Raw genomic sequence first — 25,404 nt, 5'->3', positions numbered from 1 at the left:
ATTTTTATAGTTTAGATATATCCCTTGTAAACAGCATGTAGTTGGATTTTGAATTTTTGTCCAGTCTGACAGTCTGTTCTAGCTGGTTACATGTACTAGTGGCCCCAGGTTCATCACACCTCCTAATATTTATGTCCTTAAATAGTTCCCTCCCCTTGACTCTGGGATGGACCTGTAATTTGCTTTCCAGTAGAATGTGGCAGAAGTGACAATGTGCTATTTCCAAGCCTAACCCTTTTGGAAGCCCTGAGTTTGTATATAAGTTTGTATCTCCCTGGAGAGACTACATGGAGAGGCATATGGAAAGGAAGAAGTCATGAAACTATTTGCACAAAAATCAAAGAATCCAATCAACGGTGAGAACCAATGCCCTATACATATGATCTCAGTCACGCTGGTCCAGCTAACACTCACCATTGGAGTCATGATAACTGATGTGCCAGACATGAGAGTAAAGCTATCTGGGATGCTTTAGCCCCAGCAGAAAATCACCCAGAGATAAGCCATTCCCTTTGTGTCCTATCCAAGTTCCTGACCCATAGAATCATGAAATATTGGTAAAATGGTGGTAAAGTTACTAAATTTGGGGGCAGTTTGTTGCACAGTAATAGGTAACCAAGGAAGACCTTTAAGATGGTGGAGGAGTAATATGTGGAGATCACCTTCCTCCCCACAAATACATCAGAAAAACATCTACATGTGGAACAACTCCTACAAAACACCTATTGAATGCTGGCAGAGGACCTGAGACTTCCCAAAAGGCAAGAAACTCCCCATGTACCTGGGTAGGGCAAAAGAAAAAACAGAGACAAAAGAATAGGGATGGGACCTGAACCTCTGGGAGGGAGCTGTGAAGGAGGAAAAGTTTCCACACACTAGGAAGCCCCTTAACTTGCGGAGATGAGGGGTGGCGGCAGGGAAGCTTCGGAGCCATGGAGGAGAGCACAGCAATAGAGGTGCAGAGGGCAAAGCAGAGAGATTCCTGCACAGAGGATCAGTGCCAACCAGCACTCACCAGACTGAGAGGCTTGTCTGCTCACCCGCCTGGATGGGTGGTGGCTGGGAGCTGAGGCTCTGGCTTCAGAGGTCAGATCCCAGGGAGAGGACTGGTGTTGGCTGCGTCAACACAGCCTGAAGGGGGCTGTTGCACCACAGCTAGCCGGGAGGGAGTCCGGGAAAAAGTCTGGACCTGCCTAAGAGGCAAGAGACAATTGTTTCGGGATACACAAGGAGAGCAGATTCAGAGCATCACCTAAACGAGCTCCAGAGACGGGCATGAGCCACAGCTATCAGCATGGACCCCAGAGACGGGCATGAAACGCTAAGGCTGCTGGTGCAGCCACCAAGAAGCCTGTGTGCAAGCACAGGTCACTCTCCACACCTCCACTCCCAGGAGCCCATGTAGCCCACCACTGCCAGGGTCCTATTATCCAGGGACAACTTCCCTGGGAGAACACAAGGCGCGCCTCAGACTGTTGCAATGTCATGTCTGCCTCTGCTGCCGCAGGCTCACCCCGCATTCTGTATCCTTCCCTTCCCCCAGATTGAGTGAGCCAGAGCCCCCTAATCAGCTGTTCCTTTAACCGTGTCCTGTCTGAGCGAAGAACAGACACCCTCAGGAGACCTACACACAGAGGCGGGGCCAAGTCCAAAGCTGAACCCCAGGAGCTGTGCGAACAAAGAAGAGAAAGGGAAATGTCTCCCAGCAGCCTCAGGAGCAGCAGATTAAATCCCCACAATCAACTTGATGTACCCTGCATCTCTGGAATACCTGAATAGACAATGAATCATCCCAAAATTGAGGTGGTGGACTTTGGGAGCAGCTGTAGACGTGGGGTTTGCTTTCTGCAACTAATTTGTGTTTGGTTTTATGTTTATCTTACTTTAGTATTTAGAGTTTACTATCATTGGTAGATTTGTTTATTGATTTGGTTGCTCTCTTTTTTTCTTTATGTATAGATATATGTATATTTTCCTTTTTCTCTTTTTGTGAGTGTGTATGTGTATGCTTCTTTGTGTGATTTTGTCTGTATAGCTTTGCTTTTACCATTTCTCCTAGGGTTCTGTCTGTCCGTTTTTTTTTTGTTTGTTTGTTTTAGTATAGTTTTAGTGCTGTTTATCATTGGTGGATTTCTTTTTTGGTTTGGTTACTCTCTTCTTTTTTTCTTCCTTGTTTTCTTTTTATTACTTAAAATTTTTTTTTTAATTTTTTAAATAACTTTAATTTATTTTATTTTTTTCTTTCTCTCTTTCTTTTTTTCTCCCTTTTCTTCTGAGCCATGTGGCTGACAGGGTCTTGGTGCTCCAGCTGGGTGTCAGGCCTGTGCCTCTGAGGTGGGAGAGTCGAGTTCAGGACACTGGTCCACCAAAGACCTCAAATGGCAAAAGCTCTCCCAGGGATCTCCATCTCAATGCTGCGACCCAGCTTCACTCAACGACCAGCAAGCTACTGTGCTGGACACCCTATGCCAAACAACTAGCAAGACAGGAACACACCACCACCCATTAGCAGACAGTCTGCCTAAAATCATAATAAGGTCACAGATACCCCAAAACACACCACCAGATGCAGTCTTGCCCACCAGAAAGACAAGATCCAGCCTCATCCCCCAGAACACAGGCACCAGTCCCCTCCACCAGGAAGCCTACACAGCCCACTGAACCAACGTTAGCCACTGGGGCAGAGAGAAAAAACAATGGGAACTACGAACCTGCAGCCTGTGAAAAGGAGACCCCAAACACAGTAAATTAAGCAAAATGAGAAGACAGAGAAGCACACAGCAGATGAAGGACCAAGGTAGAAACCCAGCAGACCAAACAAGTGAAGAGGAAATAGGCAGTCTACCTGAAAGAGAATTCAGAGTAATGATAGTAAAAATGATCCAAAATCTTAGAAACAGAACGAAGAAAATACAGGAAACATTTAACCAGGACCTAGAAGAACTAAAGAGCAAATAAACAATGATGAACAACACAATAAATGAAATTAAGAATTCTCTAGAAGGAATCAATAGCAGAATAACTGAGGCAGAAGAACGGCTGAGTGGCCTGGAAGATAACATAGTGGAAATAACTACTGCAGAGCAGAATAAAGAAAAAAGAATGAAAATAATTGAGGACAGTCTCAGAGACCTCTGGGACAACATTAAATGCACCAACATTTGAATTATAGGGGTCCCAGAAGAAGAAGAGAAAAAGAAAGGGACTGAGAAAATATTTGAAGAGATTATAGTTGAAAACTTCCCTAATATGGGAAAGGAAATAGTCAGTCAAGTCCAGGAAGCACAGAGAGTCCCATACAGGATAAATCCAAGGAGAAACACGCCAAGACACGTATTAATCAAACTACCAAAAATTAAATACAAAGAAAAAATATCAAAAGCAGCAAGGGAAAAACAACAAATAACATACAAGGGAATCCCCATAAGGTTAACAGCTGATATTCAGCAGAAAGTCTGCAAGTCAGAAAGGTGTGGCAGGACATACTTAAAGTGATGAAAGGGAAAAACCTACAGCCAAGATTACTCTACTCAGCAAGGACCTCATTCAGATTCGACAGAGATATTAAAACCTTCAGAGACAAGCAAAAGCTAAGAGAATTCAGCACCACCAAACCAGCTTTACAACAAATGCTAAAGGAACTTCTTTAGGCAGGAAACACAAAAAAAGGAAAAGACTTACAATAACAAACCCAAAACAATTAAGAAAATGGTTATACGAATATACGTATCAATAACTATCTTAAATGTAAATGGATTAAATGTTCCAACTAAAAGACATAGACTGGCTGAATGGATACAAAAACAAGACCCATATATATGCTATCTACAAGAGACCCACTTCAGACCTAGGGACACATACAGATTGAAAGTGAGGGGATGGAAAAAATATTCCATGCAAATGGAAATCAAAAGAAAGCTGGAGTAGCAATTCTCATATCAGACAAAATAGACTTTAAAATAAAGGCTATTATAAGACACAAAGAAGGACACTACATGATGAGCAAGGGATCAATCCAAGAAGAAGATATAACAATTATAAATATTTATGCACCCAACATAGGAGCACCTCAATACATAAGGCAAATGCTAACAGCCATAAAAGGGGAAATCGACAGTAACACAATCATAGTAGGGGACTTTAACACCCCACTTTCACCAGTGGACAGATCATCCAAAATGAAAATAAATAAGGAAACACAAGCTTTAAATGATACATTAAACAAGATGGACTTAATTGATCTTTATAGGACATTCCATCCAAAAACCACAGAATACACTTTCTTTTCAAGTGCTCATGGAACATTTTCCAGGATAGATCATATCTTGGGTCACAAATCAAGCTTTGGTAAATTTACAATAATTGAGATTGTATCATGTATGTTTTCCGACCACAACGCTATGAGACTAGATATCAATACAGGAAAAAATCTGTAAAAAACACAGACACATGGAGGCTAAACAATACATTACTAAATAACCAAGAGATCACTGAAGAAATCAAAGAGGAAATCAAAAATTACCTAGAAATAAATGACAATGAAAACACGATGACCCAAAACCTATGGGATGCAGCAAAAGCCGTTCTAAGAGGGAAGTTTATAGCAATACATCCTACCTCAAGAAAAAAGAAACATTTCAAATAAACAACCTAACCTTACACCTACAACAATTTGAGAAAGGAGAACAAAAAAACCCCAAAGTTAGAGGAAGGAAAGAAATCATAAAGATCAAGTCAGAAATAAGGGAAAAAGAAGGAAACAATGGCAAAGATCAATAAAACTAAAAGCTGGTTCTTTGAGAAGATAAACAAAATTGATAAACCATTAGCCAGACTCATCAAGAAAAAAACTGAGAAGACTCTAATCAATAGAATTAGAAATGAAAAAGAAGTAACAACTGACACTGAAGAAATACAAAGGATCTTGAGAGATTACTACAAGCAACTATATGCCAATAAAATAGACAACCTGGAAGAAATGGACAAATTCTTAGAAAAGCAGAAGCTTCCAAGACTGAACCAGGAAGAAATAGAAAATATAATCAGACCAATCACAAGAACTGAAATTGAGACTGTGATTAAAAATCTTCCAACAAACAAAAGCCCAGGACCAGATGGCTTTCACAGGTGAATTCTATCAAACATTTAGAAAAGAGCTAACACCTATCCTTCTCAAAATCTTCCAAAATATAGCAGAGGGAGGAACACTCACAAACTCAGTCTATGAGGCCACCATCACCCTGATACCAAAGCCAGACAAAGATGTCACAAAGAAAACTACAGGCCAATATCACTGATGAAAATGGATGCAAAAATCCTCAACAAAATACTAGCAAACAGAATCCAACAGCACATTAAAAGGATCATACACCATGATCAAGTGGGGTTTATCCCAGGAATGCAAGGATTCTTCAATATACACAAATCAATCAATGTGATAAACCATATTAACAAACTGAAGGAGAAAAACCATATGATCATCTCAATAGATGCAGAAAAAGCTTTCGACAAAATTCAACACCCATTTATGATAAAAACCATTCAGAAAGTAGGCATAGATAGAACTTACCTCAAAATAATAAAGCCCATATAGGACAAACCCACAGCCAACATCATTCTCAATGGTGAAAAACTGAAACTATTTCCTCTAAGATCAGGAATAAGACAAGTTAGTCCACTCTCACCACTATTATTCAACATAGTTTTGGAAGTTTTAGCCACAGCAATCAGAGAAGAAAAAGAAATAAAAGGAATGCACATAGGAAAAGAAGAAGAAAGCTGTCACTGTTTGCAGATGACATGATACTATACATAGAGATTCCTAAAGATGCCACCAGAAAACTACTAGAGCTAATCAATGAATTTGGTAAAGTAGCAGGATACAAAATTAATGCACAGAAATCTCTTGCCTTCCTACACACTAATGATGAAAAATCTGAAAGAGAAATTAAGGAAACACTCCCATTTACCATTGCAACAAAAAGAATAAAATACCTAGTAATAAACCTACCTAAGGAGACATGCAGAAAACTATAAGACACTGATGAAAGAAATTAAAGATGATACAAACAGATGGATAGATATACCACGTTCTTGGAGTGGAAGAATCAACATTGTGAAAATGAATATACTACTCAAAGCAATCTACAGATTCAATGCAATCCCTATCAAACTACCAATGGCATTTTCCACAGGAGTAGAACAAAAAATTTCACAATTTGTATGGAAACACAAAAGACCCCAAAGAGCCAAAGCAATCTTGAGAAAGAAATACGTAGCTGGAGGAAACAGGCTCCCTGACTTCAGACTATACTACAAAGTTACAGTAATCAAGACAGTATGGTATTGGCACAAAAACAGAAATATAGATCAATGGAACAGGATAGAAAGCCCAGAGATAAACCCACACACATATGGTCACCTTATTTTTGATAAAGGAGGCAACAGTATACAATGGAAAAAAGACAGCCTATTCAATAAGTGGTGCTGGGAAAACTGGACAGCTACATGTAAAAGAATGAAATTAGAACACTCCCTAACAGCATACACAAAAATAAACTCAAAATGGATCAAAGGCCTAAATGTAAGGCCAGACACTATAAAACTCTTAGAGGAAAACATAGGCAGAACACTCTATGACATAAATCACAGCAAGATCCTTTTTGACCCACCTCCTAGAATAATGGAAATAAAAACAAAAATAAACAAATGGGACCTAATGAAACTTAAAAGCTTTTGCACAGCAAAGGAAAACATAAAGAAGACAAAAAGACAACCCTCAGAATGGGAGAGAATATTTGCAAATGAAGCAACTGACAAAGGATTAATCTCCAAAATTTACATGCAGCTCAATATCAAAAAAAAAACAACTCAATCCAAAAATGGGCAGAAGACCTAAATAGCCATTTCTCCAAGAAGATATACAGATTGCCAACAAACACATAAAAGGATGCTCAACATCACTAATCATTAGAGAAATGCAAATCAAAACTACAATGAGGTATCACCTTACACCAGTCAGAATGGTCATCATGAAAAACTCTACAAACAATTAATGTTGGAGAGGGTGTGGAGAAAAGGGAACCCTCTTGCACTGTTGATGGGAATGTAAAGTGATATAGCCACTATGGAGAACAGTATGGAGTTTCCTTATAAACCTAAAAATAGAAGTACCATATGACCCAACAATCCCACTACTGGGCATATACCCTGAGAAAACCATAATTCAAAAAGAGTCATGTACCACAATGTTCATTGCAGCACTATTTACAATAGCCAGGACATGGAAGCAACCTAAGTGTCCATCGACAGATGAATGGATAAAGAAGATGTGGCACATATATACAATAGAATATTACTCAGCCATAAAAAGAAACGAAATTGAGTTATTTGCGGTGAGGTAGATGGATAGAGTCTGCCCTGCAGAGTGAAGTAAGTCAGAAAGACAAAAACAAATACCGTATGCTAACACATATATAGAGTCTAAAAAAAAAAAAAAAAGGTTCTGAAGAACCTAGGGGCAGGACAGGAATAAAGATGCAGACATAGAGAGTGGACTTGAGGACATGGGGTGGGGGAAGGGTAAACTGGGACGAAGTGAGAGAGTGGCATGGACATATATACACTACCAAATGTAAAATAGATAGCTAGTGGGAAGCAGCCACATAGCACAGGGAGATCAGCTCGCTGCTTTGTGACCACCTGGGGGGGGGATAGGGAGGGTGGGAGGGAGACCAAGAGGGTGGAGATATGGGTATATATGTAGATGTATAGCTGATTCACTTTGTTATAAAGCAGAAACTAACACACCATTGTGAAGCAATTATACTGCAATAAAGATGTTAAAAAAGAAAATAGGCAACCAAAAAAATCTTTTTCATTAAATTAACATCTGTTTTCACTTAATGTAATTAGCAATATATTTGGATTTAAATCTACCATCTTATTAAGTACTTCCTATTTGTCTTGCCTGTTGTATACTGTTAGTTTTGTCCTATCTTAGATTGATTACCTTTTATTACTCCATTACTTCTCTCCTTTTAGATTGGAAATTGTATGATGTGATGGTTAATTTTATATGTCATTTGGCTATGCTACAGTGCCCAAATATTTAGTCAAACATTATTCTAGATGTTTCTGTGAAAATGTTTATTGGATGAGATCAACATTAAAATTAGTGTACTTTGAGTAAAGCAGATTACCCTCCATTACATGGGTGAGCTTCATCCATTTAGTTGAAGGCCTTAATAAAACAAAGACTGATCTCCCCCGAGCAAGAAGGAATTCTGCCAGCCAACTGATTTTGGACTCAAACTGCAATTCTTCCTTGGGCTTCCAGCTTGTCAGACTACCCTGTAGATTTTGGACTTCCAAGCCCCTCCATAATCACTTGAGCCAATTCCTTAAAATAAGTGTCTTTCTCTCTATCTCTCTCTCTCGCTCTAGCTCTTGCTGTCACTCTACACACACACACACACACACACACACACACACATACACACACATGCTGTTAGTTCTTTTTCTCTGGAGAACCTTGACTAATACACATAGTCTTATATCATTCCTTTAGTGATTTTTGTAGAGATTACAAAATGTATTCTTGACTTAGAGTCTATTATTAATTGTAACTTTTTCCATTTTCCTAGACAATGCAGATTTTAGAACACTGGATTCCTTTTCCCCTCTCCTGACATATATACAGTTGTGTATTTTTAAATACAGAAGACATTACTACTATTGACTTAAATAGTTAATATCAATATTCATGTAGAATTATCCACATATTTATTATTTTGATTGATCTTTATTTCCTGTCTTTTTTAAAAATAAATTTATTTATTTATTTATTTATGGCTGTGTTGGGTCTTCATTGCTGCGTGTGGGCTTTCTCTAGCTGAAGAGAGCATGGCCTTCTTATTGCGGTGGCTTCTCTTGTTGCGGAGCATGGGCTCTAGGCATGCGGGCTTCAGTAGCTGTGGCATGCGGGCTCAGCAGTTGTGGCTCGTGGGCTCTAGAGTGCAGGCTCAGTAGTTGTGGCTCACGGGCTCTTGAGCACAGGCTCAGTAGTTGTGGTGCATGGGCTTAGTTACTCCACGACATGTGGGATCTTCCCAGACTAGGGCTCGAATCTGTGTCCCCTGCATTGGCAGGCAGATTCTTAACCACTGCACAACCAGGGAAGCCCTCCTCATGTATCTCTGATTTAACAATTAGGATAATTTCCTTCTGCTTAAAGAATGCCACTATCAATCTGCTGGTGACAAATACTCTATTTTGAAAATTTTACCTTCATTTTTTAAATATTTTAGAAATATTTAGTCCTTTGAAGTTATCATTCTATCATTTTCTGGCTTAAGATAGTTCTGTTATAAAGTAAGTTGTGGGACTTCCCTGGTGGTCCAGTGGTTAAGACTCCACACTCCCAAAGCAGGGGGCCCAAGTTCAATCTCTGGTCAGGGAACTAGAGCCCGCATGCTGCAACTAAAAGATCCTGCATGCCGCAACAAAGATCCTGCATGCCGCACCAAAGATCCTGCATGCTGCAATGAGTATCCCACAACTAAGACTCAGCACAACCAAATAAATAAATAAATAAATATTTTTAAAAAAATTAGTTGTCAGTCTAATTTTTGTTTCTTTAAAGATCAATTCTTATTTTCTCTAGCTGCTCTTAAGATTTTTCTTTGTCTTTGGATTTTAGCAGTTTTTTCATAATGTGTTTATGTGTCAATTGTGTTGATTGAAAAATTTTTTTTATCCTGCTAGGGATTCATTCATTCAAATATTATTTCTGCCCAATACTGTCTTTTCTTTCCTTCTGGAATTCCATTCACGTGCATATTAAACTTTATCACTGTATCTTCTACATACTTTCCCTGTGTTCTGTATTTTCCATCCTTTTTATTCTTTGTGCTTCATTCTGAGTATTTTTTTCTGACTTATCTTCTAGTTCCCTAACTTTATATCTGTGTCTAATATGTTATTATACCCATCACTGAGTTATTTTCAGTTAGTGAACTTTTTGGTTCTAAAATTTTCATCTGATTCTTTTTTCAAGTTTCTAGTTATCTGCCTAAATTATTAATCTTGTGTTTTATTTATTTATATATAGTAAGCATTGTTATTTTTAAATCTGTTTGATAATTTCACTCTCTGAACTCCTTTTGGGTCTGTTTTTGTTCTCTGTAGTTTCTGCTGATTTTTTTTCCTTGTATGACTTACTTTTAATTGTACACTAGACTTTGTATTTGCAAAATTATTAGTAGAAATGACTTCAGGCCTAGCATGATATTACTTTATTCCAGGAAGGATTTTAGTTTGCCTCCACCAAAGTCTTGTGGGTATTAGCTCAAGGAATTATCCTAATCCACTCTCAGGGTTGAGATGTTTTGAAAATGAGATGTCACCCATTTACTTCTAGGATGTAGCCATTTGGATTCCTAGTACAAAGCAAGGGAGTTTCAACAGAGCTCTCCTCCTGCCTCCTTAGCACACCCTGAATTCCAATCATTGTCCCTCATCCCTGCTCATCCTCCCAGCAACCTTCTATGGAATGGATAAATGGATGTCCCTGGGCCTCCATCATTCCTCAGATCCATGGCCTGGTAATTCCTATCTTATTAACTCTCTGATGCCTTTGAATTGATTTTTTAATATTTTGTTGAGTTTTTCTAGTCTCCTCAATAGGAGGATTGGTCCAAATTAATCCCAATACCAGGGCTTATACAAATGTAGCTATGATTAAACATAGGTAGTTGTTTTTAAGAAGGACTTTGAAAACAATCCTTAAAGGAAAAAAGAATTAACTTTCATTCACAATCTTTTGAGTCCAAGTGGCATCTCAGTATTTAGGAATGTTGCATCTGAGTTCTGATATCATGTGAGGAAAGTTACTTCTTTTATTGACAAATACTATTGAACATCATCTTTGTTCTGAAAGCTATTCTAAGAAATTACATTATAAGGATGAAAAAGACATGATCACTGACCTCAAGGGGCTTGAAGTCTAGATTCCGTGTTGGTAAACTGGTTACTTTTGGACGCATCAATTCATGATCAAACAGTCTTTTGTTAAATACACATGATACAATGATAAATACATTTAAAATTTAAACACGTATATTTGAGTTCCTATCACTTTTCAACCTAAACATGAGGGCATTTTAAACAATATATTTTCTAATGCATTTGTCTTCTAGTAAAGTTTACTAATGAGTACGTTCTTTTAACGTATTTTGGAGAAAGAAGAATACAAGCTTTGGGACTTCCCTGGTGGTGCAGTGGTTAAGAATCCACCTGCCAATGCAGGGCACACAGGTTCCAGCCCTGGTCCGGGAAGATCCCACATGATGTGGAGCGACTAAGCCCGTGTGCCACAACTACTGAGCCTGTGCTCTAGAGCCCGCGAGCCACAACTACTGAGCCTTCATGCCTCAACTATTGAAGCCCATGTGCCTAGAGCCCGTGCTTGGCAAAAAGAGAAGCCACCGCAATGAGAAGCCCACACACCACAACGAAGAGTAGCCCTCGCTCGCCACACCTAGAGAAAGCCCGTGCGCAGCAACAAAGACCCAACGCAGCCAAAAACAAATAATAAATAAATTTATTTAAAAACAAAAAAGAATACAAGCTTTGCAGGAGATCTTAAACGCCAGGATCCTTTTTTTCCTAAAGAGTTAGGCTCTGGTTTCCTAGACTTTTTACTCTTGTAAACTCCTGGGAAAAAGCTACTCACTCTGAAACATTATTATTTTTAATCAGAGCTTTTCCTTGGTAGATATTCAAAGCCCTCTAAAATAGCCTCTAAGTATAAAAGTGTCCCTGGACTCTGAACTGTGTGACAGATTTCCTAAGAGACCTGAGCCTTACCCGCAGAGATTATTTAAATGTGCCAGCCTCTCTGGGGTGAATCAGTCAGTAGAGAGGACCAGCAGAGAAAGCTTAGTGGATGCGGATGCAGTAGGTTCATTATTTGACCATGGACAAGTTACATCACTTTTCTGGATTTGTTTTCCCATCCATGATAGATTGGGCTCCTAGATGATATATCTCTAAAGTATATATAACTTCCAGTTCTCAAATTCTGCAATTCTTCTGGAATTGAGGAGGATTGTTTTGTCACCTGAGTTTAAAATAGATTAGAAGGAAAAACAGAAACTAAAGTTCCATATATCAAGTAAGACACTAGTGCAATAATCTATAAGGAGATGAAGACCTATGTTAGTGGCCACCATGACAATGACCAGCAGAGATAAAACAAGACTGAGGTCTGAGGAGACTGTCGCTCTCCAGAAGCCACCTTCTCTCAAACTTTCTTCCTTTTTACCTCTTCTCCCTTTCTGCTACACTGTTCCTCTAGAAACTTCCTTGACTTTGTCCACATGAGGGGGTAACAGTGATTGAGCTTAAGGGAGAAAGTGAAGCAACTCTTGCTTCAAATGAAGCAACTGTTGCTTCAACTGAAGCACATTGTACATTTGCCTTGTGGTCTCTTACTCTGAATGCAGCTACGAGGCCCTCCAGGACAGTGTAATGAAAAACAAATGGAACTAGTAGATGACTGGACAAATCGTATAAACAGTGTTTTCATCTGTGGAATGAGGGGATGAAACTTCCATTTTTGTTATTATATATTGTGATTCCTATAATTCTTCTGTATCTCTGTCACCCCCACAGCTTGACTTGTTTAGTTGTCAGTAGGCAGCTTGTTTCATATTCTGCCCACTTTATACTTAGAGCCTGGCACATATACAGTTAACATTCATTTTTCAGGAAGGAAATGAACTTCTGTTAGTACCTACTATGCCTCAGTCACCGTCCAGGTCTCTTTCATATACCCTTTTAAAAAAAAATCCATTCAACACATTTGTGAGATAGGTATCACTACTCTAGTTTTTGAAGATGTAGATATAGGAATTCAGAGATTTAATTATCAGGATCAAAATGATAGCAGTAAAATGGAGGCTTAGTTTTGTCACTTACCCTCTATTTGACACGTTATTTTTCTATGCCTCAGTTTCCTTATCTGTAAAGTTGGAATTAGTAACAGTTAGGATAGGGTTGGCAGATTTAGCAAAAAAAAAAAAACAAACAAAATAAACTAGGAAGTATTTCCCAAATGGTACATTCTTATGCTGAAATTCAGATTTAGCTGGGCACACCTGTATTTTATCTGGCAATGCTATTTTAGCACTATGGTTATGACAATGCATGTAAAGAATTTAGCCCAACCCGTATCACTTAGTGAGCGCCCAGTAAATGCTTATTAAATTTTGGATCTGATTCCTGTCTTTTTTTTTTTTTTTTTTTACCTCAGACACGTTGAGCTTAGTTTCCACACAAAATTTCAGTCAAGCGAGGGTGATACTACTTTAAGTTTCTATTAGTTCTTTATCGTTCCTAAAGCTCTTTCAAAGCTTGGCCAATGCCGGAAAGCTCCTGAGGAAACCCACAGAAACTCGGACTTTTGAGGGCCGTCGCTGCAGTCCCAGCACAGCCTCCGCAGACGGACCAGCCGGGCGGCCACCCGTCGCTCCGCCCAGCCGCGACCCGCCTCCGCCCCATCTCGACCACTCAGCGGCCGCGCCGCGCCCCGCCGCATTCCTATAGGTCCTTCGCGGGGCAAGCGAGGCCTTTCCATTTTCCCGCCTTCCCCAGCCCCTCCTCAGCCCGAAACCCGACTGGCCCACAACGTCTCCGCCCTGCTTTCCGTGCGAGCCCCGCCCTTCCGGACACCGCATCCCCCTTCCTCCCACACCCGCCGCCTGGGCAGCCTGCCGGGTCCCAGTCCTGGCCCCCCGGTAGGAGGTGGGAGGGGACAGGGAGGGACGGGAGGAGCCCCCCTCCCAAGGGGTCGCTGGAGGCGGGGACCGGAGGGAGGGGCGGGGCTCATCTCCTTGGCGCCGCGTTGCCATGGCAGCGGGGGAGGGCGGAGGGAGGGGAGGAAGAGAGCCGGAGGGGGATGTGGTACTGCCGCGGCCGCCACCGCAGCTGCCGCTGCCTGCTCGTTGCCGCGTCTTCCCGGAGGCGGCTACTGGAAGCCGCCGGGAGCAGCTGCGGTGCTCTGCCATATTGTGTCTTCCCCTGCTCGTTCCTCACCCCTCCGCTGCGGCGGCCGAGCTGACGGTGAGTCCCGGGAGGAGCGGCGCCCTCCTCAGCAGGCGCCGCCCGGCGTCCGCGCTCCGGGCAGAGAGTGCGGCGGCCGCCGGGCGTGGGGCGCGGAGGCGGCTGTCCCGTGACGGGCCCGGACATTTTTGTCCCGTGAGGGATTGGCGCTGGCGCGGGGCTCTCCCCTGCGCGCGCCTTGGGTGGCGTGTGGGCTCCCGGGGGGGGTGGCGAACTGAGGGTAGTGCGGCCCCGTGAGGAGTTAGGAGTTTTTCCTGAGGGGTGTAATGACCGCCCGGGAGGGGGTGTCGCGCGGCGGAAACCGCGGCGAGGGGTGCCGGCTCTTCAGAAAGGCTTGGAGGTGGCCCCGAGGACGCTTAGGGTTCGACTCGGGACGAATCTGCTGTTGGGGGAAGCGCCCCAAACCCGTCGGGAGTCTTTGCAGCACAGACGCACCCCCTCCCCCCGCCCCCGGCATAAAGTGCAGCAAGACGTGCGGGGCGTGGAGCCCTCGCCCGGCCCCGGGCGGACTGGCTGGGCCCGGCCAAATAGTGCCCGGGGAGGCTCCGGGCGCGGCCGGCAGTGAACTTCGAGCAGCGGGGCGGCTGGGCGTTGGGGGTGGGCAGGGGCGGGTCCCGGATGTGGGGGTGGCCGACCCCGGCACCCTCTGGCCCCTCCTCCAGCGGGCGCCCGGGGGGCCTCCGAGGGTTGCTGTCTTGGTGGGATGGGAGTTAGTGTTTCAGCGCTGCAATATGGACACTTCCTGTTCGCCGCTTCTCTTGGGCCCTTGGTTATCTGTGCCCTTACCGGGAAGGTGAGAGGTCGTGTGGGCGTGTGCGAGGCCCTTCAGCCTTCTGAATTCGCCCCATCGCAACAGCAGCGAGGCTGGAACCCGGGAGGACGGTGGGAGTCAGGGGAAAGCGGCCCATGTGCGTAGTGCTCCGTCTTACTCAACTCCACCCCATTGCCCCTTTGCAGAGTGCCTCTGTTCCCATCGCAGCTCACGGGAGTTGGCGTGTCTTAATAAACTGGGGGCACACTCTCGGGATCTTCCTGGACCTGATTTCTGCTTTAAAGCCTCTTTAAAGCCGCCTCTGTACTTGGTTTTCTCCTTACAGAAAAAAGTCTTAGCGTGCAAAGAAATGACGCATACTTTATTTCTTCTACCCCAACTCCGAGGTTGTGGGAGGAGGTTATTATTTTCAGGTTAGTTTACGCTGTTAATCTTGTCTTCTGATTGTGACAGCCACGTGGCCGGTTGAGTGTAACTGAGCGCCCTAGCGCAGCCAGGGCTGAGGCTTCACTGGTAGCCAGGGGGCTTTGTAACCATGCAGTAGCTTTGCATCCACATGTATTTTGGTGTTTTCTGAGATGGAAGTGGAAAAAGCTGAACCGTTCATGTCTATCTCTGTACCAACCGAATGGAAGACTTTGTTTTCTAGCAGTCCTTGTAATGTATATATTGACATTTTTGCTTTCTGCTGTTTTGATGATTTATCTTTAAAATCTAAGCAGCAGTGTTAGGTACCATTAAGGAGTGATGGGGAATAGAAGAGTACATTACGGAGTTTCTCAACTTTGGGAAAAAACCGTTTGAATTTCAGAGTCGTTAATGAAAGTTTCTAATGTAATCAGAAATAATCACATTCTGCAGGATTTCTGCAGAATAGTTTCATAAAAATCTCAGTTTTTCTCTTTTTACATAAAAATTGTGATCTGAAAAGATATAAATATATTACCAGTGAAAATACTTGTTTAGGGATAAAATAAATACTTGTTTGATTTGTGCATGGGCACTTTCTTAAGCTTTTTTAAGGAAAAGTATTAACAGTTTATATAAATGTTAACATCAACAGATATTAAGGGAATGAAATTAAAGTTTTAGAATATATAAAAGTAAAAGGTCAAGGGCTGAAGAGCAAAAAATTAATAAAAAGTAAAATAAATAAAATGAAATAATTTTAAATAAATTATTCTAAAGTAAGGTAAAAAACAGGTTGAAGATAAACTTTTGGAGAGTTTGGAATTTATAGAATTTAAGAATTACATACAATCCTTGGTTACTAGTGCATCGTGTTTCATTTTGTAAATGTTTTGGTGAATTTGAATTATTTCTGTAACATGTTTTTATTTGAATCAGTTTTACTTGAAGAATGCTAAACCACAGAAAACACTTAGAATGTTTAAAAGAACTGTGTGGAGAAGTTACAGTAGTACCATTAGAATTTTAATTCTCATTCTAATTCAGTGAAGCTAATAGTTAAAAAGATTGGAGAGGCTTAGGTGCGGAAAAGATAATGCAATTGAGAAATGAATATGTGTGCTGACCACTGAGAGCAGTGCATAGTTGAGAAAGAAAACTAAATGAGGTGAAGAAATACTTATATAAAGCAGGAAGCACTGAAAACATATGCTGGGAGATAGCTACATTATTAGTTATGGAATCCGGCTATCAAATAAAACTTTAAAAAGTGCCATCCAAACAAGGATTAATCTTGTTCTTATGGCAGCTTATATGTGTGTGCCTTGCTTTTAGATTGTTGTCATTTTAGTAAGTGGGTTTTGCATAAATGTAAAAAGGTCCTCCAAAAACAAAATTTTGAGGGCCCAATTCTTTGCTGATTTTTTTTTTTTTTTTAATTTTTAATTTTTGGCTGTGTGAGGTCTTCGTTGCAGCCCGCAGGCTTCTCTCTAGTTGTGGTGTTCGGGTTTTCTCTCTGTAGTTGTGACACACTGGCTTAGTTACCCCACGGCATGTGGGATCTTAGTTCCCTGACCAGGGATCAAACCTGGGTCCCCTGCATTGGAAGGCGGATTCTTTACCACTGGACCACCAGGGAAGTCCCTTTGCTGATTTCTTAGGGAAGAAAAAGTGTTCTAATATTTGATCCCTATTCTTGGGTTGAAGAGACATGATTAATATATGTGAAAAAAAGTTTACAATGTGAGATGATATAGATAGGGGAGGCTTCTTGAAGAAAGTAAGGCTTTTGTTTTCAAAAGTCTAACCTTCATGTTACTCCCATTAGATTAATTTTCCTAAAGGTTATATCACTTTAACAACCAAAACACCTTATATCAAGCATAATACCAAATTTCTTCTCAAGATTTTTCAAACTTTGGTCCCAGTCTTCTCCCTTCTTATCTTCCACTGACGTACAGGAACTGTTTATTATTCACTACTTCAACATGGTATAACAATTTACTACTTTTTACGTTTGCTGATACAACATTTTTCTGTTGGAAATGCACCTGCACACATCCTCTTAACTGTTGAAGATCTTCTCAAACTTGAGGCTTGGTTAAAATCTTGATTGCCCTGCTAGCCTTAGAATCAAAGAATTTTAGACCTGTCTTCCACCTCTCCAACTGAAATTCTTTTCTCTAATAGCATATTATTCTGTTGGGTTGTAGCATCCTATACTGCCTTGTTTTTATTTAATAAATATTTTTTGAGCACCTACCATGTGCCAGGCACTGTTACAGTAACTGAGGCTACAGCCTTGAATAAGACAAATTCCCATATTCTTTGTTATCTTTTTAGGTTTTATCACCCCAAGAAAATTATAGTCTTTGACCACCCAGAGGAGTCTTTTCCCCCCACCTCAGGTATATGTTATATGCTTAGTGAGTATTTGATTATTTTCTGAGTAAAGGAAAGGCAGCACTTATGAGGTAGAGAGATGGATGGAAAGGTCTTTCTTTGTAAGTGAAGGGTACAAAGGAATAATGGATGGGCTTGAAAACATCACTTTTGAATTTAAGCATAGTTTAATGCCAAAAAAAATGGCATTTAAGCTTGGGCATGATAGGATAAAATCCTTATTTGAGGAAGGTTCATTTGACAGCAGCGTGCAGGACTAATTATTGACAATGGGAAGGAAAGAGATCTCTTAAAGGACAAATTAGTAACTTTGAGAAGGAGGTTTGGAAGGGGAGCATAGTCAAGAAGATGGTGAGTTTAGTTGGAGTGTTAGGTGAGTGGGAGATATCAAGGTGAATATAACCTTTAATGACTAGAGATTAGAGCTGTGAGATAATCCATTCAATATAGAGGTGACAGCTAATGTTACAATTTTTTGTTATAGAGTTAGTAATTGAAGTGTTGAGGCCTAAGAATGATGCTTTGGGAAACAAGAATAAGGGGCATCTGCTTTGGTCATATGTGACTTCATAATTAATACTGTAGACTTGTTCAGTAACTTAATTTCCACTCTATGAGAGTGCTACCAAATATATAGGAACCAAAAGAATGTTTATCATCATTCACTTCCAAAGGATTTTGATTCATATATTTCTTATTCCCCTTACCCTAACTTTTTAAATATAAATAAACATTTAATTTTAGAATAGTTTTACAGTTACAGAAAAATAGCAAGATAGTACAGTATACCTCACCCAGTTTACCCTATTGTTAACATCTTACATTACAGTGGTACAGTTGTCACAACTAAGGAAACAAAATTGCTACTTTATAACTAAATTACATACTTTATTCAGATTTCATTAGTTTTTCCCTAGTGTCCTTTTTCTGTTCCAGAATTGTAGTTTCTCAAATTTTTCTTATTTCTGATGATTGTGACAGTTTTTAGGAGTACTAGTCAGAAATCTTATAGAATGTCCCTCAGTTGAGATTTATCTAACATTTTCCTCATGATTAGACTGGGGTTAGAGTTTTAGGGAGGAAGACAACAGAGGTGAAGTGCAATTTTCTTCACAGCTTATTAGGGTATATACTAAGAACATAAAATTGATACAATGTTGACAAATGTTGATTACCTGTTTGAGGTCTTCGTTGGGTTTCACTCCCCACCCAATCATACTCTTTGGAATCAAGTTTCCAAGCACAGCTCATGCTCAAGGCCTTGACCTAATTTTAATTCATGTATATTTTTATTTCCCTCAATCTAATTTTCTTGTCCATAAATAAACATTAAACTTGGACAAATATTCATTGAGCATCTTCTGTATTTAAGTGCTAAGGATATAGTGGTGAGCAAGAGACATCATTTCTACTCTTTTGGAGTCTGCCTGATGTGAACATAAAGTAAATAGAATTTATCCCCTCACCTACATAGGTCTTTTCACTGACAGTTGTAAGTATAGTATTACTGTAAGCCTAAAAGGCTAAATAAAGTTCTTAAGTAGCCATTTAGAAAATATGCTGTTATCAAAAAGATTAAATATATATACCATTAAAATAACCATCTTTTTGCTACCAACATGGATAAGGGAAAATTACTTTGATTCTCTCCAAGTAGGTGTACTACTGTTTAATTAGCAGAATAGTTTAATTATTGTTAATTATCTTCGTATCTTATAAAGTTTGCAGGTTGTATAAGAAAATTCTTGGCTTCTTGATTGTATTTCAGAGGCATTTGGTGCTTTTGCTACTTAGAGGTTTTTTTCTAAGAAGTGGTTTGAAAGACGTGTTGAATAAGAATTGCAGTTAATTTTTTCTCCTTAACTGGGTTAACTAAAAGCACTGTTACTTTGGACTCTTATTGAAATTCTCCCTAAAATGTATTATTAATACATTTACACTTTTCACATTTTATAGTGTTCAGCCCACTGAGCATAATTTAAAGTTTAACTTAGAATTTTGACACAGAGAACAGTTATTTTGAGTTTTTATATAACCTTGGAGGTAGAGAATTGAGGAAATTGATAAACTTACATCCTTGTGGTTTGTTTATCTTAAAAGAGGAAATACAGGAAAACAGGAAGAGATTTCTTGTAAATTGAGATTTTACTGTTCCTTCTGCCTGCCCTATGCCTCTGTCCAACTCCTCCATCCTTAAAAGTTCAATTTAAATTCTACCTCTATGCTGATTGAGCAACATTTATTAATAATCATGGCAACAATTACTACCTTTTATCAGGTGCCTACTATGTTCTGGCGTGGCATTATACTAGACACGAGTATATAATTTAATTCTCCAAAACAACTGTGCGGGACATATTTTATTATAAAGAAACGGAAGTTATGTAAATGCAGCCCTGGGTGTTTGAGCCCAGGTCTGTCAGATTTTAAAATTTCATATTCTTTGTACTGTGACCTGAAGTCTTTGAAAAATGGTTATTTGCCAGGATGAGATACTTCTTTCCCAGGAAAAAGTAAGGAAGAATACAGGGTAAAGAGAACAAACCAATATTTATAGAATGCCTATTCTGTGACATGAATGCCACTACTTTATTGTCATAGTGAATTAAGTAAGTGGTGTTATTCCTTGGGATGTAAGGGGGTTAGGTCATTTGTCAGAGATTGCATAAGAAAGTTGGTAGGTGATGGGTCTGCTTGACTTCAAAACCTTATTATTAGTCTTTTACTTTTCTAGTACAGGATGCTGCTATTTTCATTCATTTAAACATTTGCTTACTAAATGTTATGGTCTGCGGTAGAGCATAAAAATGAATGTATTTTTGTTCTGCCTACAAGGATTTATATTCTAGTACAATATTTCTTAAATGGATGATAGAGAATCAATATAGTAAATTATGACCAACATCTCTTAATACAATCAAATAGAAAATTTCAGTGTGTTGTATGTGGTAAGGGTAAAAGTGCTATTTCATTTTGTTTCCGTTACATATGTAAGTATCATGGATCTCTTATAAAAATATACTTCTTATTGTGGGATAGCATCAAAAGTTTGAAAACTACTGGTCTAGTGGCTGAGTTGGAAAGATAAGCAAATAATTATGAATAATCAGAAATAGCAAGTAAGTTCTATAATAGGGCTCTAAATAGGATGCTAAGGAAGCATGATTGGAAAAAATTGTATAATTCAAGGAAGGCTCCTAGAGAGATGACTTTGAGCCTCTCTGAAACATGGGGTGGAGAGCCTAAAATACATCTAAAAGCATGAAGAAGTTAAAGAGCATTGTATATTCCGGAAGCTTGGGGTGGTGTGAAATAGGTGCAAACAGGAACCAGATTTTTTATGGAATTTGTAGGCCACCGTACTAAAGATTGTAGATTTTATTAGGCCCATGGTTTTTCTGGAGTCTCATGGCATTCTTTTGCTAAAGAACAGATACATTTGTATATTTGATTCTATCATACAATCTAGAAACAATTTTAGGAATAGAAAATTTGACCATATAGCACGTTATGTAGTATAAAATGGTGGGTATGAGCACAACTTTTGATAAAAACAATCACAACCAAAAAAAGATTAAACTGTTTTGAGGCTACGATCAAATGTTCCTTTTCTACTTTTTCTTGCATTTTTGCTATTGCTAGCAGACTAATGGTAGCAGATGCTAAAGTTTGAAGAAAACTTCATAAGAGAAAATTGTTCATTTTTTTCCTTTGAATTGGAAGACAGCCATTATTCAATTTTGAGGACAGTAGGGACCCTCTATTGGAATATTAATATCAGACCCATTCCTGTAAGCCACAGTTTGCAACCTTTACCTACAGCTGTGTTTTGTTTGGCCAGGAATATTTAAAAAAAATTTTTTTGCATATTTGCCAACACTTAAATATTGGTACGTTTCACACAAAAATCTAGAGTTCTTTTGTCCCTTGGAAAATTGAACATCGTGGCAGCATTGGTTTCATGGGTTGGTTGGGTGAAGCTTATAAGCAGCTGCCCTCCTTTGGCAGTCTCCATAATTCTCTGTTGTCTTACAGAAGACCAGCTTCACTTGTTTGTTGCCTGCCTGGTTCTTGTAAGGCTTTTGAATTGCCTGCTGTGTACTGTTATTTTGTGAAGTGTTTTAAAAGGGGGACTTGGGGTCTTTGAAAGATCATTCTGCCAGTATTGTAGAAGATGGATTGGAGGAATATGAGATGTGTCTGGTTCGAATTTTAATGCAGGTGGGATGCCCTTTTCTTCTTCTGAACCCATATTACTTTGTACCTTTCTCAAAGCACTTACTATATATAGCTTCCTCTTATATGTGTTACATATCTCTTCAACTAAATTGTAAACACCTCATACATAACATGTGCTCAATGAATGTTTGTTGAATTTAATTATATTTATTTTTAAGAAGACCGTGTTTGCTTGTCTCAAAGGTGAGTTTTCTTCGCAGTTTTAGAGTACCTCTTAACTGAAAAAATCTTTTACAAATTTTAAGTATCAGTTGAAATTTATTCTAAGAATAAGTAAATATCAAACACTTTTAAACTATGTGTTACATGTGAAAAGCAGAACAGGTAGGTTCTATATAATAAGATGGTGGACTTTTAATTCATTGTCCTGTTTACCAAACTTCATGATGAAACACTGTGGGAAACTTGTCTCTCGGTTTGCCGTGTAATTTTTTTAAGTCATTTTGAAGACTATTCCAAGAGCTTTTTGTTACTATGTTTTCTACTGATAGCTAGAAGTTTTAAATTAATACCATTTATGGTTTTTTATTTTCTAAATTTTTAAAATGCTTTTTACTGTAAAATAAAATGTAGATGCAGAAAACCACGCAAGAAATGTGCAGCTTAGTGAATTATTCTAAGGCCAACCCTCATGTAACCATCTTCAAGGTTAAGGAATAGAATTTTGCCAGCCACCTTAGAAGCCCTTTCGAGTGCCTCTTCCAAAACATAACTCCTTCCTTCAAAAACTAACCACTGGGCTTCCCTGGTGGCACAGTGGTTTAGAGTTGGCCTGCCGATGCAGGGGACACGGGTTCGTACCCCGGTCCGGGAAGATCCCACATGCCACGGAGTGGCTGGGCCTGTGAGCCATGGCCACTGAGCCTGCACGTCCGGAGCCTGTGCTCCACAACGGGAGAGGCCACAACAGTGAGAGGCCTGCGTACCGCAAGAAAAAAAAAAAAAACCTAACCACTATTCTAACTTTTTTGAAAATCCCTTAAGTTTCTTTTTGGTTTTATTACCCAAGTATGTGTCCTTAGACAGTGTGGTTAGCCTGCTTGCACCTTTCCTCTCTCCCTTCCTCTTTATTTCTTTCTGATTAAGTTTTCTTCCTTTTTACCCTTTGTTTCTCTTAAGGCTTTATCTTATATGTTTATTTTTTCTTGTATTCCTTTAAGTCTTCATTTCTGAAGTGGGTTTTTTTTCCTTTTATTTCAGATTCTTTCTTGAGCTCTGTCACTTTATTTTTGAGCTTCTCTTTTTTTTAATTTTTAAATTTTATTATACAGCAGGTTCTTATTAGTTATCTATTTTATACGTATTAGTGTATACATGTCAATCCCAATCTCGCAATTCATCACACCACCACCACCACACCCCCCCCACTTTCCTGAGCTTTTCTAGTTCTGATTTTTTTTTCATGTCTTACATAATTTTTTTAAGCTTTTTTTGAAATAGAAGCTCATTTTTGTCTCTCCTGTGAGCATATCTTTCTGGCATGCTTTCATTGTAGGATATCATTTTATTCCCTGTTTTTTCTTTTATATCTTTATTTTATTTACTTATTTATTTTTACTGTGGTAAGAACATTTAACACGAGATCTACCCTCTTAAAATTTTAAGTGTACAATACAGTATTGTTAACTATAGGAAATGTGTTGTACAGCAGATTTCTAAAACATATTCACCTCGTGAAATGGAAACTTTTACCCATGGAACAACTCCCATTTCCCCCTCTGCCCTGCTTCTCTGCATTTAACTATTTTTCTTTTAATATTTATTTTATTTATTTATTTAGGCTGTACTGGGTCTTGGCTGTAGCACGCAGGATCCTTGTTGCAACATGCAGGCTTCTTCATTTGCGGCATGCGGACTTCTTAGTTGAGGCATGTGGGCTTCTTAGTTATAGCATGAGAACTCTTATTTGCGGCATGCATGCGGAATCTAGTTCCCTGGCCAGGGATCGAACCCAGGCCCCCTGCATTGGGAGCACAAGGTCTTATCCACTGGACCACTGGGGAAGTCCCAAATTTAACTATTTTTGTTTCTCTTTCCTTATTGTAACTTTGTATGATATTCAACCCTCAACACTTTTCATCATTTCTTTTTATGAAACTAGTTTTCTTGAACTTGTAGGAGGAGGCTTGGTCCAATAGCTCTTTTAACTTCACAGTCCTCTGTTTTTTGTTTTTATCCATCGTTTAAAAAATGGTGGATGGCTTTCAGAGATTTTCTGGCTCTTTCTACTCTGGCACTTATGTCCAGACCCTCTTTCCTTAATCTTGTTTTTCCCTGTCCTGCTCAATTTTGTTTCTATTCCCAGTACTTCCTCTTAAGTCTAGGGTCTGTCTTGGAAGAGAGCCCCAAAGGTCAAGTTTTGAGAGCTCAAAAGGACTAGATTGTTCCATGCCTGTAGGCCTTACTGTAGACCCCTTGCACTTACCCACTTTTGGAATAGCTTCAGCTTCTGTTCACAAACTCTCAGTACTTTCCAGGGAATACCTTTTGGCTGTTTTGTGCTTCTCTTCTCAAGTTCCTCAGACACCTCATTGCTTCCCTCTATTTTCTCTCACTTAGACACTGATAGAAAATAAGTCTGTGGGCTGTTGGTGGTTTGTTTACGTCCTTGTATTTTGAGGTTTGCAGGGAGACTTTGTTAAATAGTTTTATTGTAGTTATTACCCATGGGTTTGGGGTTTGCTCTATAGCTGCTCTGCCTGTTTTTATGTGAAGATTTGCAAGGAATCAAAAATTTGCTGCCGGGCTTCCCTGGTGGCGCAGTGGTTGAGAGTCCGCCTGCCGATGCAGGGGACATGGTTTCGTGCCCCAGTCCGGGAAGATCTCACGTGCCGCGGAGCGGCTGGGCCCTGAGCCATGGCCGCTGAGCCTGTGCGTCCGGAGCCTGTGCTCTGCAACAGGAGAGGCCACAACAGTGAGAGGCCCATGTACAGCAAAAAATAAAAATAAAAAAATTTTTAAAAATAAAAAAAGAATTTGCTGCCACGACAGCTGCCATCCTCCCAAAATCATCTTCCTGGTAATTTTAATTCAGGGAGTGGTCATGTCTTTTTTCCCTAAAATCTTGACAAAAAACTTTCATTTCTTCTGAAATTATTGCCACTTAATGCCGTCCACTGATTGTATATAGATGTCACAAAATTCTGAACCTGTTGTTTTGCCCTGATTATTTCTTCATAGTTAAGAGAGCCTTTAAGAATCTATTAAAGATCCTTTGGGAAATTGTGAAAGGGTCATGGGATTGTCTTTCTGTTGCACATATACAAGTCAAGTGTTAGTGCTTTGACTTTTAATGCTTTAGCTTTTTCCAATATTCAAAAGCTAACCTACATTGTGTACACCTAGGACCATTCTTAAATCATGGAGAAAAAATTGGGTTTAATAATAAGGATCAGATGCATGAAAGTAAATAATTGCAGTGTGAGACATACCCTTCTAGACATGGATTCTAGTACTGT

The 25,404-nt window shown here is 39.7% G+C and overlaps 1 protein-coding gene and 1 long non-coding RNA gene across 16 annotated transcripts in view; one reads left to right on the top strand and one right to left on the bottom strand.

The window, feature by feature from the left end:
- The window catches only part of LOC125960884 (uncharacterized), a 323,923-nt gene extending 310,386 nt beyond the window's left edge, over nt 1-13,537 (bottom strand). For all 12 annotated transcript variants that reach the window (XR_007470997.1, XR_007470992.1, XR_007471000.1 and 9 more), the window contains exons 1-2: nt 13,311-13,537; nt 12,982-13,024 (exon numbers count right to left, since the gene is read on the bottom strand). This is a non-coding gene — a long non-coding RNA (uncharacterized LOC125960884). The remainder of the gene's footprint in view (nt 1-12,981; nt 13,025-13,310) is intronic.
- Nucleotides 13,538-13,683: 146 nt separating this feature from the next.
- FOXN2 (forkhead box N2) overlaps nt 13,684-25,404 on the top strand; it is a 60,070-nt gene continuing 48,349 nt past the window's right edge. The window contains exon 1 of one of the 4 annotated variants that reach the window (XM_033419123.2): nt 13,684-13,799. The gene's annotated coding sequence lies outside the window, so the exon portion shown is untranslated. Of the gene's footprint in view, nt 13,800-13,969; nt 14,125-15,058; nt 15,310-25,404 lie in introns of those variants that run through there. The other 3 variants (XM_049696250.1, XM_004264971.4, XM_033419122.2) reach the window with 3 other exon arrangements.

The sequence above is a fragment of the Orcinus orca genome, chromosome 13, assembly GCF_937001465.1.
Source record: "Orcinus orca chromosome 13, mOrcOrc1.1, whole genome shotgun sequence".
In the NCBI taxonomy this organism is placed as follows: domain Eukaryota; kingdom Metazoa; phylum Chordata; class Mammalia; order Artiodactyla; family Delphinidae; genus Orcinus; species Orcinus orca.
The sequence above is the reverse complement of the archived record's forward strand: the minus strand, read 5'-3'. Positions and strand labels throughout refer to the sequence as shown.